General features: G+C 41.3%; 1 pseudogene; it reads left to right on the top strand.

Moving 5' to 3' along the window:
* The first annotated feature begins 15,514 nt into the window (after positions 1-15,514).
* LOC149221541 (U3 small nucleolar RNA-associated protein 18 homolog pseudogene) lies at positions 15,515-17,590 on the top strand (annotated as a pseudogene).
* Positions 17,591-18,350: the final 760 nt, after the last annotated feature.

Genomic DNA, 18,350 nt, shown 5'->3' with positions numbered 1-18,350 from the left:
TCCTTGGTTTTCATATGACTGCTAAGGTGTATATGCAGTTTTACAGATTTGTCTGGTAAACCTTTTGCCTAGTTCTCCAGAGTAGTCACTTTCGTTCCTTTTCAAACTCCCTAAAAGAAAAGGTCCATCTGAGCACTTGTCACTTCAGGCTCATTAAATATTCGAAGGTGACTAGAGTCATCTTTTGTCCTTTTCTCGACTCTTTAAAGATGAAAAGGTCAAGTTTTGTTCCTGTGTCTTAAAATTTATTCGGCCACAATTCACATTTACCCTGTTAGATCTTGTTTGCGTTAGCTTGAGTAGGGTCCTTTCTCATTAGTTTGCCTAGGATTTTTTGAAGTCATTATCCTGGCAGAATCGCCGGTCCCTTCTCCCATTCTAAGTGACCAAGGGTCTCCTTCTTCTGTTGCTCCTGAGATACCGATTGTGAGTGATACTCTCCCTGTTATTCCGAGTATCCAACCGATTAACTCTCACACTGCAGAGGATGAGACTTATGAGATTCACTGGAACCCCATTTGGGAGCCTTCTGAAGAAGATATTCTCGGTACTCCTCTTAGCGTTTCGGTCCCAATTTCTTCTTCTAATATGGAGGACACATCCCTCGTCACAAGTGAAGAATCCGTTGTGATGAGCGGTGAAATTCCCACCTCAACAGAAACTGCACCTTTTCGTATTACCCCTCTTAGTGTTACGCTACCTTTAAGCTATAATTATTTGAGGGATTTTATGTCTTTTAGGACCCCCCTTATGAGTTCTATGTGGTCGCACACCATCACTTCGACCTCGGAGTCCTTTATTCCTCAATTCACAATGTGTTTGCCACTTTCGTCCCGACTATTCCAACTATCTATGTGGCTTCTTCAACCCCCATTATCGATGGTGTCACTGCATCCTCAGTTCTGACCGCTGCTGCTGGACCTTCTTTAGGGTCAACAAATAGTGGCCCATCGGCATCTGTACCCAGAGTTGTTGATCCTACACTAAGTGCCCCACCTTCTTAGAGTTTTATTCCAGTAGAGGGGGAATCCGATCAATATCTGCATGCTCTTCAGAATCCGGATCCTGAAAATCTGTTTCATTATTATGATTCTAGAGGGGCTCATCTCTATCACCATGGATCTTTGCCACCTCAGCCTAAGGTTGAGGTCACGGTCCCATTATCCATTGCTTGGACCACCACTAGTTATGGTGGTGGCCAAGTATTACCTGCACATCTTCAAGGACCACCTTATCAAGGCCAACCATCTTACATGCAACCCTCTTATGGGTAGCAATGTTACGGGAAATCTTATCTAGGGAAACCTGGAGGCCCACAAGGACAACCCTTCTAGGGACAACCTTCGGCCTCTGGTGGTTCGTCTTTTACTTATTTCGTGCAACCTTCTGGTAATCTGAGACAACCTTACATGCAACAAGGCCAACCTGGTGTCCAGCAAGGCTACCATTCTAAGAAATTCGGTCAACCTTACATTCAACAAGGCCAACCCACTTTCCAATATGGTCAACCATCTAGACAAGTCGGTCAGCCTCAAACCCAATCAGGTCAACCAATTGTCCAGTCTGCTCAGCCATCCGGTCTATCAGCACAACCCTCAGTTGTGCAAGGATAGCCCAACACCCAGCAAGCTCAACCTTCTGGGCAGATGGGTCAATCTCAATCTCAACTAGGTCAACCTTCTGGCTAGATGGCTCAGCCCCAATTCTCTCAAGGACATCCTTCTGGGCCTGCTCAACCGGGCACTCAAATGATTGTTGCTTCTCAAGCTCAACCCGGTTTTCAGCCACAGGCTGGGCTCCAGACCCAATCCAGTTTTCAAATGCAGGTTGGATCTTAATCCCAACTGGCCTATCAAACGGAGCCTGCCTCTCAGGCTCAGTTTGGAGCCAAGCTTCCTTATGGTTTCCAGCAATCCCAAGGGCAAACTCAATTTTCCCCATATCCAAATTATCAACAACTGCAGGTGAGTCCTTATCAAAATTACCAGCAACCTTATGTTTCTCCTGCAAGCCAAGTTGGTAATCAATGGAATGCAGGGGGAAAATCTAGGGTCAGCCATCCTATAACCCCTATGGACAAAATCCCTACAGACAAAACCCTTCTGGGCCAAATCCATCTGGACAAAATCAATGGGGGCAACCCGCAGCCGGTTGGAACTCTAGTACCACCTCCTACCCATGGCCTTAGATGTCCTTTAACCCTCAATTACCCTTTTTAGCAACGTTGGAATTACCATATGTGTCCAAACTGAAAAATGATCCTATTCTTCATAATCCGTATTGGCCCCCAGTTCCAACTAAGATTCCCGACGATTGTCCCAAATTCGATGGTAAAGCTGGAGAATATCCCCAAGCTCACTTCATGACTTATCATCTATGGTGTTCATCGAATTTGTGGCTTGATGATTTAATCCGGTCCACCTTTTTCAAAGGACTCTCACTAGTTCTGCTGCTAAATGGTATATTGAGTTATCTTGCAGATCTTTTCAGGATTTTAACTCATTGGCTATGGCATTTTTAACTCATTTTCAGTTGCTGATTCGATATGAAATGGGCACACACCTCTTGACATCCTTAAAACAGACAACAGCTACGCATATCTCTGATCATATCCATGAATGGAGACGACATCGTCGTTTGATTAAGTTTTGGATTCCCGATTAGCTTCTCACCGATTGGTTCACGACCTCATTTGTCGGTCCGATAGCGCGGGACATTTCTATGGGGGCATGTGTAACTGAAGAGTAGGCTATTATGCGTGCTCAGTACCTTGACTTGGTTTGCTCCTAGTCCGGTACGCTATATGATTATTTGCCTGATGCCCTGAGACCCGAAACTTCCAAAGCCCTGCCAACACCATCTGTTGATGGTGTCATTGGTTCTGTTAATCTGCCTTCAAAGAAAACTTCCGCGAACCCTGGGAAGCAAAAGTCGAATGCTCCGAATGAAAATACTTCTCAGGTTGTATCCAATTCTGGTAGTACTTCTGAGGTTAACGCCGTTCAGTCCACCATGGCAGACAAAGCCTTGAAAGGAAAGAAGAAGGGAAAAGGAAAGAATAAAGCGGATCAACCTAAGTAGGATTCCCCTAAGCCTCCACCCAAGGACGGTGCCAAACGCAAACCCAAGTATCCTTGCCTTATTTGTGACGAGGATCACTATACCAAAGACTACCCCAGGTGGTCTAAAGTTAGTCGTTTGTTGAAAGGTGCTCCCGGGACTCCTGCTGTGCTCAAAGAACCTTTTCCCTCACAGCAAATGCAAATGGTGGTTGATCCATCCCAATCCTCTTCTCCCTTTGGTTCTCAAGTATTTATGGCTAGGATGATTCCCGTCCACATCAGTACTCGGCCAAAAGAGTATCCGTCACCTGCCAGGAAAGAGCCTGAGGTCCCCTCTAGCGCTCCTCTATCCAGTTCTGGTCTGCTCCATATTGAGAGACCTAGCACTGAGGCACCCGTCTGACCCCCTCCTAAAGGTGTACTCCGGAAATCTTCTTACAACCCTAATGCTCGTGCTACCCAGCACTACAACATCGTTGAGGACTTAGCCCAGGCTCCGTCAACTATGTCTACTTTAGAAGTACTCTAGAGTTGCCCCTCTCAGAGGAAGTCCTTGCTATTGGCCATCGGTGGCATAGACCCGGCTGACTCGAATCTGATTAGTTTTGACCTGGAAAGCCATATACCGAGACTACCTCACCAAATTGCCTTCCTTATTCAGGTCATCATCAATTCCAAAACGATTCATCATATAGTCATTGATGAAGGCGCTTCAACTTGCATCATGTATGTTGCCTGTTGGAAGGCTATTGGTTCTCCGACTCTAAGCTAGTCTCCTATGACCTTGGAAGCCTTTGATGGGAGAGAGTCTCGCCCTTATTTTATACTCCAACGTTTGCCCATTACTTTGGAAGGGAAGACGGTCGAAGTGGAAATGGAAGTTTTTGATGCTAATCTTACCTACAACCTCTTTCTGGGATGCAACTGGACATATGCCATGCGAGCCGTGGCTTCATCTCTATTTCATGTTATTCGTTTCCCTCATCAGGGGAAGATCATCACCATAGACTAGCTATCCTTCTTTGCCTCCTCTTCCGAAGGCAACGTGCCCTTTGTGGAGCATACCTCCATCGCATATGAGAGTGTGGGAGCTGGACTTTTTAAAGATCCTGCCCTGATGGGTGTTTTTTCACTCCCACCTCCTAACGTCGCTCCTATCAATATGATTTCCATTCGCTCTAATCCGTGGGTTCTTCCTCCCACTGATCAGGTAGAATATTATGGCAATGAGATGCCGTTGAGTCCTACTGAGCTCAACTACATCAAAATTTTTTCTACATCGGCTCCACCTCCTGAATCTGCTCCTTCGAGTAGAGCTTTCAACTCGTATGCTCATTCCCATTGGCTTGGAGACGACAATTCTTCAGATCCTTTAAAGGCAATATTTGCTTCTGATGAAGCCATTATTGAGACCATGTCTCTCGAGGAACCCCCTTGGTCTGATCATCACCATCGTTCCTCATTTCTCCTTGCCCACCAGGAAATGCTTACCTATCTCTAGCGGTTTTCTCCTTGTCTCCCATCCCAACCCCTTCAGCCACCCATTCAAGTTTATCAAGTGTCTTCTGAAGGAAATATGGGAAACATCACGCAGACCCAGCCCATCGACATCTCTGTGAAACCAGGGATTGTCGAGCATATTCATGTCAGAGTAACTTGTACTCCAGAGGAAATTCAACTCTATACTAATCTTTTTCGCGAATTTCGTGATGTCTTTGCTTGGTCCTATGAAGAAATTCCCGGCATTGATCCTAGCATAGTGGTGCATGAGATACCTACGTATCCGGGTGCTAAGCCTGTTCGCCAGCATCTACGCCCTGTGCACCCCCGAAAGGCTGTGGCTATTAAAGCGGAAATTGAAAAGCTTCTTAAGGCTGGTTTTATTTACCCCATCCCACTCACAAATTGGGTCTCCAATATCGTCCCCGTGACTAAAAAACAGGGTACCATTCGAGTCTGTGTTTATTACCATGATATTAACCAAGCCTATCCCAAAGATAACTTCCCCACAGCCTTCATTGACCATATCATTGATGAGTGTACTGGGAGCGAAATGTATTCATTCATGGATGGTTTTTCTCGATATAACCAGATCAATATTGCGCCCGCAGATCAGCATAAGACTGCCTTTATCTATCCTTGGGCCACTTTCGCCTATAAAAATCTCCCTTTCGGTTTGAAGAACGTCGGTGCTACCTTCCAACGTGCAATGTCTTATTCATTCCATGACATTCGACACATTGTACAGCCATATCTGGATGATCTACCAGCTCATTCAGCAAAGCGCTAGGACCATCCTGCTCATCTTCGCGAAATATTTCTCCGCTGTCGACACTACCGCATCAAGCTCAATCCTCATAAGTGTGTCTTCTACGTTGAGTCAGGCAGACTGCTCGGGTTTATCGTCTCCCGAGAGGGCATCCATTTGGATCCCCTTAAAGTCAAGGCTATTCTGAATCTTCCTACCCCTGCTTCTTTGCAGCAATTGCAGAGTTTGCAGGGCAAAGCAAATTTTTAAGATGATTCATTTCGAACTATGCCGAAGTGGCTAAAGGGTTCACGCGGTTATTAAAGTGAGATACCCCTTTTCATTGGGATACCGCTACTCAAGAGTCCTTTGAGCATCTCAAGGGTCTCCTTGTTTCTGCTACATTATTGCGTCCTCCGACTTATCATCGTGACTACACTCTGTATTTGGCCATTGCCGATACCACTATTGGCATGGTTCTTCTTCAAGATGATGAAGATGACACTGAGCATGTCATATATTATCTCAGCTGCAATCTTCTAGATACGGAAACTCAATACGCTTATGTCGAGAAGTTGGCATTGGACACCATTTGTGCCATCCAACGTTTCTGCCATTATATCTTGTTGCGCACTACGACCATGGTTTTTGATTGCAACTTGATGATGTACATTCTGTCATGTCAGTTGTTGGGGGTCAGGTACTCGAAGTGGATCGTTATCCTCCAAGAGTTTGACTTGGAATTCACCATCGCCAAGTCTAAGAAATCCCTTGTCTTTGCTGAGTTACTTTGCTCTTTGTCATCTCCTACCGCGCCCTCTCGGTTAGAGGACCATATCCCAGATGAAACTCTGTTCCTAATTAGCACCCTCGATCCCTAGTATCGGGATATCATTGTACATCAGCAGACGTCTTCTTTTCATCCCGATGTGTCTAAGGATGCTCGGCGATGGATTCGTCATTAGTCTCAGCCCTATTGTATCATTGGGGACACCCTGTACCGTCTCGACGCTGACTCCATTCTTCGTCGATGCCTAACATTTGAGGAAGCTGAGCGAGTTTTGAATGATTTCCATTCTGGCGCCTGTGGTGGTCACATGTCCGGATATTCTACTACTCAAAATATCCTCTGCGCCAGTTATTTTTGGCCCTCCATCTTTAAGGATTGCATTCTTTTCGTCTGCTCCTGTCACGAGTGCCAGATCTTCCAGCGGAAGATGCGTGCGCCTCCCGCTCCATTGCACCATGTTGTTACCGTCGGCCCTTTTGCAAAATGGGGCATTGATTATACGACTTGTAACCCTCGCTCGGCCGGGGGGCATGGGTATATTATCGTTGCCATTGATTACTTCACAAGATGGGCCGAGGCAATGCCCACATTATCTGAAGACGGTCACACAGCGGCGCAATTTCTATTTAACCATGTTATTTCACGGTTAGGAGTCCCTTAGGCTATCATCATTGATCACAGGAAGCATTTCTGCAATCACATGATGACTAAGCTAACAACTCAGCTATGCTTGCGGCATGATAGTTCGACTCCATACTATCCTCAGGCCAATGGCCTAGTAGAAGTCGTTAACAAGGTTTTAGTGCGATGCTTCAGCGTACTGTTAGCATGCACAAGTCTAACTGGCACTTGATGTTTCTCTCCACCTTGTGGGCCCACCGAACCTCTATGAAGGATGCCACCAGTTTCACTCCATTTCAATTAGTTTACGGACTGGAGGCTACCCTTACAATCGAGTTCGACATCCCTTCTTTGAAATTGGCCGTCGAATTACTCCCCAACACTACTCTGGTGGAAGAACGCCTTCTTTACCTGGAATGGCTGGACGAGACCCGTTGGCTAGCCTCTTTAGCTATCGAAGCACAGAAGAAGACAGTGAAAACTCACTTCGATCATACTGTCCATCCTTGTTCTTTTGTTGAGGGAGATTTAGTCCTACTCTACGATCAAGCGAATGATAAGCTGGGGGTAGGAAAATTCGAGCCCATGTGGCATGTGCCTTATATTGTAAAGAGAGTTTTGCAGAAAGGGGCCTACGAGCTAATTGATTATGAAGGGAATCCTCTCGATAAGCCCCGAAATGGGCTTTACTTGAAAAAGTATTATGCGTGAATTCCATGCACTTTGGTTTGTACATACGTGTGTTTTAGAAGGTGTGTTGAGTGTGTGTTTTCATGTTTTTGGCTTGGTGTGAAGGCGTGATTTCCACTTACTACGTCTCTTGCTTCTTGTGCAGATGTCTAGTGCACCTTACATTGGTTTCGCCGATGGTGCCTGCCACAGTACTCGCAATTTTTCTCTGCGGCGTGGGTGATCTACGATCCTCATGGTGAGTTGATAGACCTTCAAGGTGTTTGTTTAGGTTGTACCACAAACAATGTCACTGAATATAGTTTTGTGATTGAGTTACTGGCCGAGGCACTTAATCTCGGTATTCGTACATTGGTTGTGAACCTGGACTCTCAGCTTGTCATCCACCAGATCAATGGGCGATATTCCGTCAGAGAACATCGGATTTTAAGGTTGTATTTACGTGTTAAATTGTTAGAAAGTAATTTTGATTTCATTACATATCAGCATATTCCAAGATGGTTAAACACGTTAACTGATGCATTGGCTAATCATGTATTAGACAGACACTTGCGTCACATGTAATCAAAATAGCATACAAGAAGCATGTAAAACACAACAATAAACCATAGGAATATCTATCTATCTATCTATCTATCTATCTATCTATCTATCTATCTATCTATCTATATATATATATATATATATATATATATATATATATATATAGTGTGGTGCACCAAGGCGCTCAAAAAATAAGTGTACATGTCCAAATAGAGTCTGTGTTCTCCGTACATCTGAGACACATGTCTCTTAAAAAATCACCAGCATGAAATAAAAACCTAGGTGTCTACTGCGGTGGGTTATGCTCACTATAACATACCACCGGCTGTGCCACTCGCCTCAACAAGTGGTGCACTCTGGGTTCCACTCCTACTGTGTGGATCTGGAACACTATGGGGACCTCCTCGATCCCCATGTAATCTGAAATCCCTGTTGTGAGGCCCTCAACATTTCGGGCCACTGTCTCCACCGTATCATCTGTTGGAGGAGCCAGGGCTAGTGCTACAATGCCCTGTGTGTCCCTTTGCGCCTCTGGAGCCAACCCGACGAGTCTCACCGGTCCTACATCTACATACCATAGCGTTCGTCATTAAGACATATACATGAAAAATTCAAAAAACATCATAAAAATAATAATAAAAAAAATATGTGATCAAGTGTCTTACCACCATCATCCCACTGCTCTCCAGCGGGCAGCTGCATGTCAGGATCTCCGCGGAAGTCCATGCTGGCATACGGCCAATCCTCCACGAAGATCGTCTGGTGCTCCAGCCACTCCCGGAACAATGTCCCCCCGCCACTAGTCATCCACCACCTCCTCGTGGCATGACGTGAGCCCATTGTGTGGCCCTTGTCTCACGTAGCCTGGGTAAATCCAAATTCATGTCCTGTAACTGCAATTCCGGCACCCACCCCAGCATGAGCGAGACTAAGATGGATCCATAACCAAACTGCTTCGTCTCTCCTCGACGGCAGTTGGTGAGTTGCCTCTTCATGTTCGCTGTCATCGTCTCTGCCAAGTTAAACATGGTGGGATTGAGACACTCGAGAGCCAACCGGAGATGGGTCTTTGAAGCCTCATGTTGGGCTTGGGAACCCACTGCCTGTGTCACCATGAAAAGCATAGCACGAAGGACTATGTCGTCCACTGTTGGGATTGCCACCTTCCCACTCCTTGTCTTGCATGCCCGTGGGCACACTTGAGCCATCAACATCTCTAAGGAATCACCCCCGGGTTGCTGCCCCTCCAGAATGGGCCTCTCACCTCGACGAGATAGCCCGGTCAAAAAATATATGTCTGTAGCATCAAACTCGATATCCCAGCCTCGGATGATGAATTTCCCATCTGTGGGATTCCAGGCCTGAATCAGTAGCTCTAGCAAATCAGGTTGTGATTAGAGATGCAGAGTTAGGAAGAATTTGAGCAATCTGCATGCTTGTAATCCATTTTGGCACCCCACATCGGCAAAAGCTTCTATATCATTGTCATCGTGCGTCTGCTCTTGCCAAACAAACACCATTGTCACCTGCATGATGAAAAAAATCGAATTAGCACTTCGTTCCCCAAATTCAATGTGTAATTTGTATAAAACATAAGTTCGCGTCGTCATCGCGTCTGTTTTTAAAACTGACGTGAGGTCTCTAGTTCATTTTTTTCCACGGTCATCGCGGAAGTACACCACTTTTCCATGATGACTAGAGCACGCTATGTGTCAATTTTTTCGGTCATCGCGGACCTGAAGGCCATAGCTGCGATCACTGAGCGATGGAACTCGGTTCAAAGAACCCGCCCAAATTAACACATGCAATGTTCAAAATGCGTGAAAAAGGTATGGAATCGAAGCGCAAGAAAAGGACTACTTACCTGGAACAAGTTTCGGGGTGAATGATGGACGATCAAATCCGAATTTAGCTCGCCAACTTGAGTGCTCCAAAGTGCTCCACAGTGCAATGAATAGTAACTATGGTAAAAATGGTTGGGTTAACCCCTTTTTATAGTAGTTTTTGGGAATTTAAAAATGTGGGTTTTTCTCATTGTTTTGCCATATGGTTAGGCAAAATTTTGGCTTTTTCACTATATCTTTATGAATATTGTTCATTCTATCTTGAATGGGTTTACGTGTGACGTCTTTTTGTGCAGAGCTACAAGTAGCGAAGTTATGACAGTTTCATATACACTTGATGAGTCGTTTTTAAGCTCTTTTCCGACTTGAAAAATGAAAATATAGCCGAGTTTTCCTCTTGACTCGTTAAAAAGAAATAAGAGGTAGTCGCCTTTAAGCTCTTTTCCGACCGTTTAAACACAAAAAGATTGCTGGGCCTTTGTCGTTTCAAGCTTGTTATCGGTTACGAAACAACATGCTTCCACCCGCTTTTCTACTTTTTCGGGCTCGAGAGACACAAATTTACAAAAAAGGACCCCCCTGGAGTTTTCTTTTCTGTGTCTTTTTGAAACTCTCTAAACATGAAGAAGACTTCGAGTTTTACCTATGTCGGACTCGTTAAACCCTGATGACATTGGACTCGTCACCATGACGAGACTCAAGCTTCTCCTTCTTAGAGCTCGTTAAACTATTACTAGGTTGGACTCAACAACAGGTTTATCATTGATTGTCTATGGCAGCTAGTCACTCTTGAACATCGACACTTTTGCTTCTTGTCGGGTTGGGACATCCATACATCATCATTTGGCCTTCCGCAGGTTTGGGTTATCATTCTAGCCTCATTCCATCTGATTCATGGCATCTCCTTCGAGCCTCTGATCCCTTGGTGCCTAAATGCTGCCACCCCCCCCCACCGGAGTCGTGTCGCCGACATGTTCAAGAGTATAATCATTCTGCAGTTTACACCCTCGTCTTCTCCTTTGATACTCTGTTTCACCATCTGCCACTTGTTCCTTATCTCGTGTCGTTGATGGGGGAAACATTATGGCCCTCCTACGACAGGTCATCTCCTGTCGACATCAGCTCATTATCCAAGAGATTGATCTAGAGATCCCCTTTGGTACCTTAGAGCTTGCATGCCTCAATGGCAAGTTCTTCGCACCTGATGGTCGCCTTTCATCATTGGTCATCGATTGGGTGATTCCACGGGTGTTCAACTTCAGCTCCTTCTTCACACTTCATGGATTGTGCTAGTTAGTACCATGAGAACCATTGACATTATTGGTGGTTTCTCTCGCGCTTGTTAACGGTTCTCATCATTGACCGATAATCAAGCGATGTTCTATTATGCTCGACCTCGGCACATTTATTTTCATGTTAGAATTTGTACTATGATCGGATGGTTTCAAGACCCCGAACTCGGATTACACATGTTCGGGCTATGTGGATTGGTTTATGATTAAATGACTCATTGATGGATGGCTGCGACCATACCCGAGTCTTCATGGGTGGCTGCAACCATACATTTATCATTATCATGGTCTCATTAGCTGGATGGATACGTCCATACCACAGACCTATTTCGTATGTCTTTTGGCTGGTTGCGCCCATGCCTAGACTACATGTATTTCATTATTAGAGATATCAGTTGTACTTGTGTGTAGGTTCTTCCAGGTGGTGTTACAGCTCAGTTAGTTTCGTAAAGCATTTCACCCCTCCCACTCTCTCAAGCTTCATACTTTAGGGGGCATCTGTTACATAGTAATTTGTCACTGTCTTCATCCCAGTCTTCCTACTATGTCATGTGTCCAAGGTCATTCATGCTCATGCTCTCTGATGTTGCCAAATGACCCACTTTTCCAAAGGTTTCTGCCTCATCGCATCAGTTGGCTAAATAAACGCGCTGAAGGGCGCTCCAAAGCAGCCCAGCAATGCTGTCATCGCGGAAGTACACATGATTCCTGCGATGGTCCGATTTTATGTGCCAACGCAACTGTCGCTTGTAATTTTCAGCGATTACCTAACTAGCTATGTTATTCAATAGCGATGTCAAGGCGGAAGACTAGTTATGTTCCCACGATGATACAGGTTGGGCGAATTTTTTCCAACAGTCGGCCTTCCAGATGACTCCAGACCTGGTTGTTGGCCTAGTTTATGTCACCCTCCTTTCTCTGGCGTGGTTGTTCCGTCATTTGTGCTACCTTCCTTGGAGATAAGCTCACTCTTCCACCTTTCATGGAGACTCCTTCTCCTATTTAGACTCTCATCATTGCTATGTGCTGCTAGTTCTTAGTTTTTGGAATGGTTGCTAATAGTGCTGTTAGTGTTTGTGAGTTTGCTAGATAGCTGGTGTGAGTGTGACAAGTGTGGGATTGTTGATAGCTTGAGGAAGGTTGTGAAGTGCCCTTAATCTTGTGTAAAACTTATGAGTGAGAGAGACTTGTATGTTGGGAGATCCATCTTCAAAGAGTGAATGCTTGAGGAACATGCTGGCTGGACCCTTCTGAGAAGGCTTGTGACATCAAGACTTTAGTTGTAAGCTTACTCTTATTTCGTTATTAATGCAATCAATGATGTTTTCCTATGTCTCATATGTAATGTACTTGATAGCTCATGACTTCTTGACTTTGTGAGTAAATAGATCATTGTTGTTCCGATTACATGCTTTGTTGTATTTCCTTTGTATTGTTTCAAGTTGATTACTCATCAGGAAGCGGAATCTGGAGTAATGCAACGGAACTCCATCGACCACCAGTTGAGGTAGGCCTCCAACTATGACTGTTTAAGGAAAGTTATTGTTGATCTATCCTTGTTTGTGACTAGACCCACTCTAGGGCTAGAGGGGTTGCCTCTGTCCGCAGAGGGAACACTTTCCTGCATCACACTCATCATCGTTCCTTGTTCTTTCCTAGCTCAGTGGTCATGTCTATTTGTCTCGAGGAGTTCTCTTCTCAGTTCCCTTCCCTGCCGCCTCAGACATCGATCCTGACTCACGAAGTTTGGTTGGAAGGTAACATGGGTAACATTACCCAAACGATGCCAACTGAAATTTTTGTCAAACCTCATATCGTTGAAAATCACCATATTGGGGTGACTTGTTCTCCATAAGAGATCAAGATCTATACTTGTTTGTTCCAATAAATTCGAGATGTTTTCGTGTGGTCATATGAAAAAATGCTTGGCATTGACCCAAGTATAGTCGTGCACGAGATCCCAAGTTATCCTCATGCGAAACCCGTTCATCAACGGATTCGTCCAGTGAACCCTAGAAAAGCGGCCACCATTAAGGGTGAAGTTGAAAAACTTCTGAAAGCTGGATTTATTTATCCGATCCCTCTTACAAATTGGGTGTCGAATATTGTACCGGTGACAAAAAATCAAGGCACTATTTGTGTTTGCGTCAATTACTATGATATCAATCGTGCTTGTCCTAAAGATAACTAACCCACTCCCTTCATTGACCAAATCATTGACGAATGTGCCAGGAGTGAATTCTTTTCTTTTATGGACGGTTTCTCTGGCTACAACCAAATAAACATTGTACCGGTTGATCAAGATGAGACAAATTTCATCTATCTGTGGAGAACAATGTAAACTATGAAACGGGAACTATAAACTCAAAACGGGAACTCTGGCCAAAAAACCTCGAAAAAACATCAAAAACAGTGCTAAAAATGAAAAGTGTTGATGCTGGAATAACACCTTTTTTTTTCTTGGGTAAATTTTCAACATGTTTTAAAAATGGCGGTGAAAACAAATTTTTTGAGCAAAAAAATCCAAAAAACACCCTCAAAACGAAAAGTGTTGATGCTGGGAGAACACTTTTTTTTTGCAACATTTAGAAATAACGGTGTAAAATATTTTATCATGAACCTGAAAAACATAAAAAAAAAAAAAAAAATAATAAATAAATAAAAAATAAAAAATAAAAATAAAAATGAAAAAACACAAAAAAAAAATAACAAAACATAGATTAAAATATATACTATAAGGAAAATATAAAATAAAAATAAAAAACGAAAAAAAAAGTCAATCATAAAAATGTAAAAAAAAAAACAAAATTAATGATAAGAATTAAAAAAAAAAAAAAAAAAAAAAAAAAAAAAAAAAAAACTATAAACAATTAAATAGTAAAAAAAATATTTAAAAAAATGGAGAGAAAAAAGAAAAAGATTTATCTTGTAAAACATAAAAAAAAAATTGCCCAAAAAAAAATGGAAAAGAAAAAAAAACATTTAAAAAAAACAAAAAAATTAAATAGGTGAAAATAGAAAAATTAAAAAAAAAAAATTAAGCAAAAACTAAAAAACTAAAAATTAAAATTAAAAACCAACTAGATCTACAAAAATAGAAAATTAACAAAAAAAAGATAAAAATTACTAAAATTAAGATTAAAATGTTGGTTAATTAAAAAACAAATATAAAAATATATATAAAAGATAAAAATAAAAAAATAAAAAATGTTAAAAATTATTATCTCACAAACCATAAAGAAATTTGGAAAACAAAAAAACAAAATTAAAATATATATCTATATATATATATATATATATATATATATATATATATATATAAACTAAGTAAGTAAAAATAGAGAAATTAAAAAAAAAAAAAACATTAGCAAAACTGGAAAAAAAAATAAAAAAATTAAAAAAAACTAGTTTAAAAAAAAAAAAATAGAAGATTAACGAAAAAAATTGAAAAACTACTAAAATTAATATTAAAAAAAAAACAAAAATAAATTCAAATTATAAAAAAAAAAAAAAAAAACAAAAAAATACATAATTTTTATAAAAAAAAAAAAAAAATTAATTATTTTTTATTAAACATACATATTATATATATATATATATATATATATATATTAAAATTTAAATTTTTTTTAAACAACCTTTTTTATTATTTAAAAAAAATTATAATTTTTTTAAAACGATTTTTATTTTTATTTTTATTTTTTCCCTAAAAATACAAATTATTAAATCTACGTTTTATATTTAAAAAAATAAATAAATAAATAAAACCTAAATTTAAAAAAAAAATTACATTTCTTTTTTTATTTAAAAAAAATTAATAAAATTAATTTTCTTTTTTAAACAATTCTTTTTTTATTAAAAAAAAATTATAACTTTTTTCTTAAATTTTTTTTTGTTTTTATTTAAAAATATAAATAATAAAAAAAATGATTTAAAAAAAAAAATTATATATATTTTTTATTTAAATATTAAAAAATTATTAAAAAAAAATTAAAAATTTTAAAATTTTAAAAATTAACATTTTTTTTAATTATTAAAAAAAAAAATTTACGGGCCGCCCACCGGCCGCCCGTGGTGGCGCGGCGGTGGGCGGAGGGGGCTGCAGCAGGAAAGCAGAAAGAAGAATACTTATAGTTATTAGAAATGAAGCATTTATGGCAAACGATTAGCAGAAAAACAGAAGGAAGAATACTTACAGTTATTAACCATTAAACTAAACCAACTAAACTTAGCCTTCAAAATTGACCAGCAGGAATAAGGTAATTACACCCCCTGATATTTTATTAGAAATGAGGCATTTACGGCAAACGATTAACAGGAGGAAGAAGAATACTTACAGTGATTAAAACTTTCATTGATTTAAATTGAAAATTTTCTTATAATTGGGGCAGGTTTGTAGCTATGATCAAAGTATCTTGGCCCCAGGGATGATGATGATATCTCAGAACGTTAGCTCGAGAGCTCCCCACAAGCACAGGGCTACGAAGGAGAAGGAGAAGAAGAAGAAGCGGCAAATAAAACCGGAATCAGCAGAGGAAGTCCAGAAAAAGCAACTGAATGTTTTTCAAGAAGACAATAGAGAAATGCATGGTACGGACCAGAGCGATTCAGACGATGAGCATGAGGAGAAGAAGAATACAGTCCGTAGTAGAACTGCGAGAAAGAGGAAAAACAAGCGGTCGAGAATTGAAACAGCGGAGATGGAGAAGGACAAGGTCGAGCAGAAGAGGCTAGAGAGCCTTCTGTTTGGTAGCATCTATGACCAGCAGCTGACTACCGAGTTGGGGAACGAATTCGACCAACTTCAAGGTGAAAATACTCAAGAGAATGACGCAGCCGCGTGGTTCACTGACAGAACCCCAGGATCCCAAATAGATGCATTCGAAAAAGAAGATTTAGAGCTACACAGTGAAGAGGGTTTTGAAAAAAAACCGGTCTGGATTGACGAAGAAGAAGCCGAGACAAAGGTAAATATCACCAAAGCAAACCGTTTGAGAAAATTAAAAAGACAGGAATCGGAGGATTTGATTTCGGGAACTGATTATATCAATAGGTTAAGGTCACAACATGCCAAATTAAACCCCGGAACTGAATGGGCAAATCTGGATAGAAAAAGGAGGGTTTTGGGTTCGATTCTGATTCCGATACAGAATTTGAAAATGGGTTTAGGGTTAGCGAGGGTTTTGGTGGATCCGAGTATGATATATTGAGGAGTAATGACGAGCTTGTTGTAAAAGGCAAGCAGCAGTTATTGCCCGGTCAGATTGAGTATTCTATGTTAAGGGATGCAAATGCAGAGGACCCCTCGAATGCGGTTATACAGTCCGTGGGGTTCCATCGAAATGGGCAGTTGCTACTCACAGCTGGATTTGATAAGAGGTTGAAGTTTTTCCAGATTGACAGGAAAAGGAACCCCAAAATCCAGAGTGTGTTTATTGAGGATCTTCCGATTCACAAGGCTTCATTTTTTCCCGACGGTTCAATGGCCATTGCTGCAGGATGCAGGAAGTTCTTCTACAGTTTTGATGTGGTGAAAGGTGCGTTGGACAGGATTAATTGTTTGATTGGTAGAGAGGAGAGGAGTTTGGAGAGCTTTGAGGTGTCAACAGATTCCAGCATGATTGCATTCCTTGGGAATGATGGCTATATAATGCTGGTTTCGACAAAGACTAAACAGTTGATTGGGACCTTGAAAATGAACGGAACATCTCGTGCACTTTCCTTTGCTGATGATGGAAGACAGTTGCTGAGTTCGGGGGAGATGGACAGGTATATCATTGGGATCTTCGAATGAGGAAATGCATTCATAGGGGGGCTGATGAAGGTTGTCTTCACAGTTCAGCTTTGGCCGTTTCTCCCGACAGTAATGTATTTGCCACTGGGTCAGACTCGGGGATTGTTAATATTTATAACAGGAATGAATTTCTTGGTGGCAATAGAAAGCCAATGAAAACCCTTACAAATCTTGCGACTGCAGTGGATAATTTGAAGTTCAATTGTGATGCAAAAATATTGGCTATTTGCTCGAGGATGAATAAAGAGAATATGAGATTGGTTCATCTCCCTTCTTGCACAGTGTTCACGAATTTTCCGTCAACTAAAAATCGTTTGCAGTATGTACACTCGCTAGATTTCAGTCCAGGTGGAGGTTTCTTGGCGGTTGGCAATGCTGTAGGAAGAGTGCTGTTGTATAAGCTCCATCATTACGAACACGCTTGATATGAGAACCAATGGGGCTGTTGGCAATGTTTCCGGAATAGTGTTGATCCCTACTTGCACTGCATTAGTCAAGCAATCAAAATACTTTGTGATATTTTCCTAGATTTTGAATGTATTGAATCGGGTTAATGCATTTTTAAAAAGATGCGGTTCTGCATAAATTTGATATTTAGAAGGCCAAAATTAATTGGACAGAACTAGAGTTCCATCCATGGCATTGATCTTCTGACTGCTAGCCACACTAGTGCACGTTGTCACTTACCAGCATTGTGAATTTCAGAGTTCGTAGCAAGAGAGAAGTGCTCTAATAGATTTTTTAGGAATTTACAGTTGTGGTGCCATAGTTGTGGCATTATACTACCCTCAACTGTAAGGAATTTTGCTTCCTTCTGTTGTCAGTCCACATCTTATTGAATCAAAGATAATTTCTGAAAAATGATCAAAGTGTCTCAAAAGGGCGAAGTTTGCTTAGTTTTTAAGACTTAATGAGCGAAAAACTTGTCGAGAACAGTTAGTATTTATATGGTTAAAGCTGAGAGAGTCGAGCTCCAGTGGTTAGTTGCGCTAACGATTGAGCATAAAATTTCGAATTTTGGTTTTTGACAACACATGAAAGTTTGAAACTAAAACGCTAATGATCACAAAAAGTTTGGTCTCCCCTATGGATCGAAAATATTTCTTCTATTTTGTTGGAACCCCATCTTTTACAAAGTAACGAAGATGAAAGATTCATTATTGCTAAGAACAAGTTGTTTATGAATGCTTAAGAGTCAGTTAAATCAAAGAACTTGTTGTTGTTGGGCGCTCCAGAAACCTCTGTCGCTCGTTGCAGAGGGTGATTTGGTGCTATCAAACCATGCCCAATATGAGGCATTGAACGCTGCAGGAGACGCAGGATATGCATGTGGTGTGAACGGTCCAACGCACCCACCCCAAGCGTCTAGACATTTGAGGATCACGTCTCCAATTTTCCCTTGGCAAATGCCCTCAAATACCTTTTCTATATCTTCGCCGGGGCTTCTCCACTTGGGCCCTGTTAGC

The sequence above is a fragment of the Pinus tabuliformis genome, chromosome Q, assembly GCF_031772625.1.
Source record: "Pinus tabuliformis cultivar Carrire ecotype Pingquan chromosome Q, CPIR1, whole genome shotgun sequence".
Lineage (NCBI taxonomy): Eukaryota > Viridiplantae > Streptophyta > Pinopsida > Pinales > Pinaceae > Pinus > Pinus tabuliformis.
Note: the sequence above shows the minus strand (reverse complement) of the source record. Positions and strands in the feature narration are given on the sequence as shown.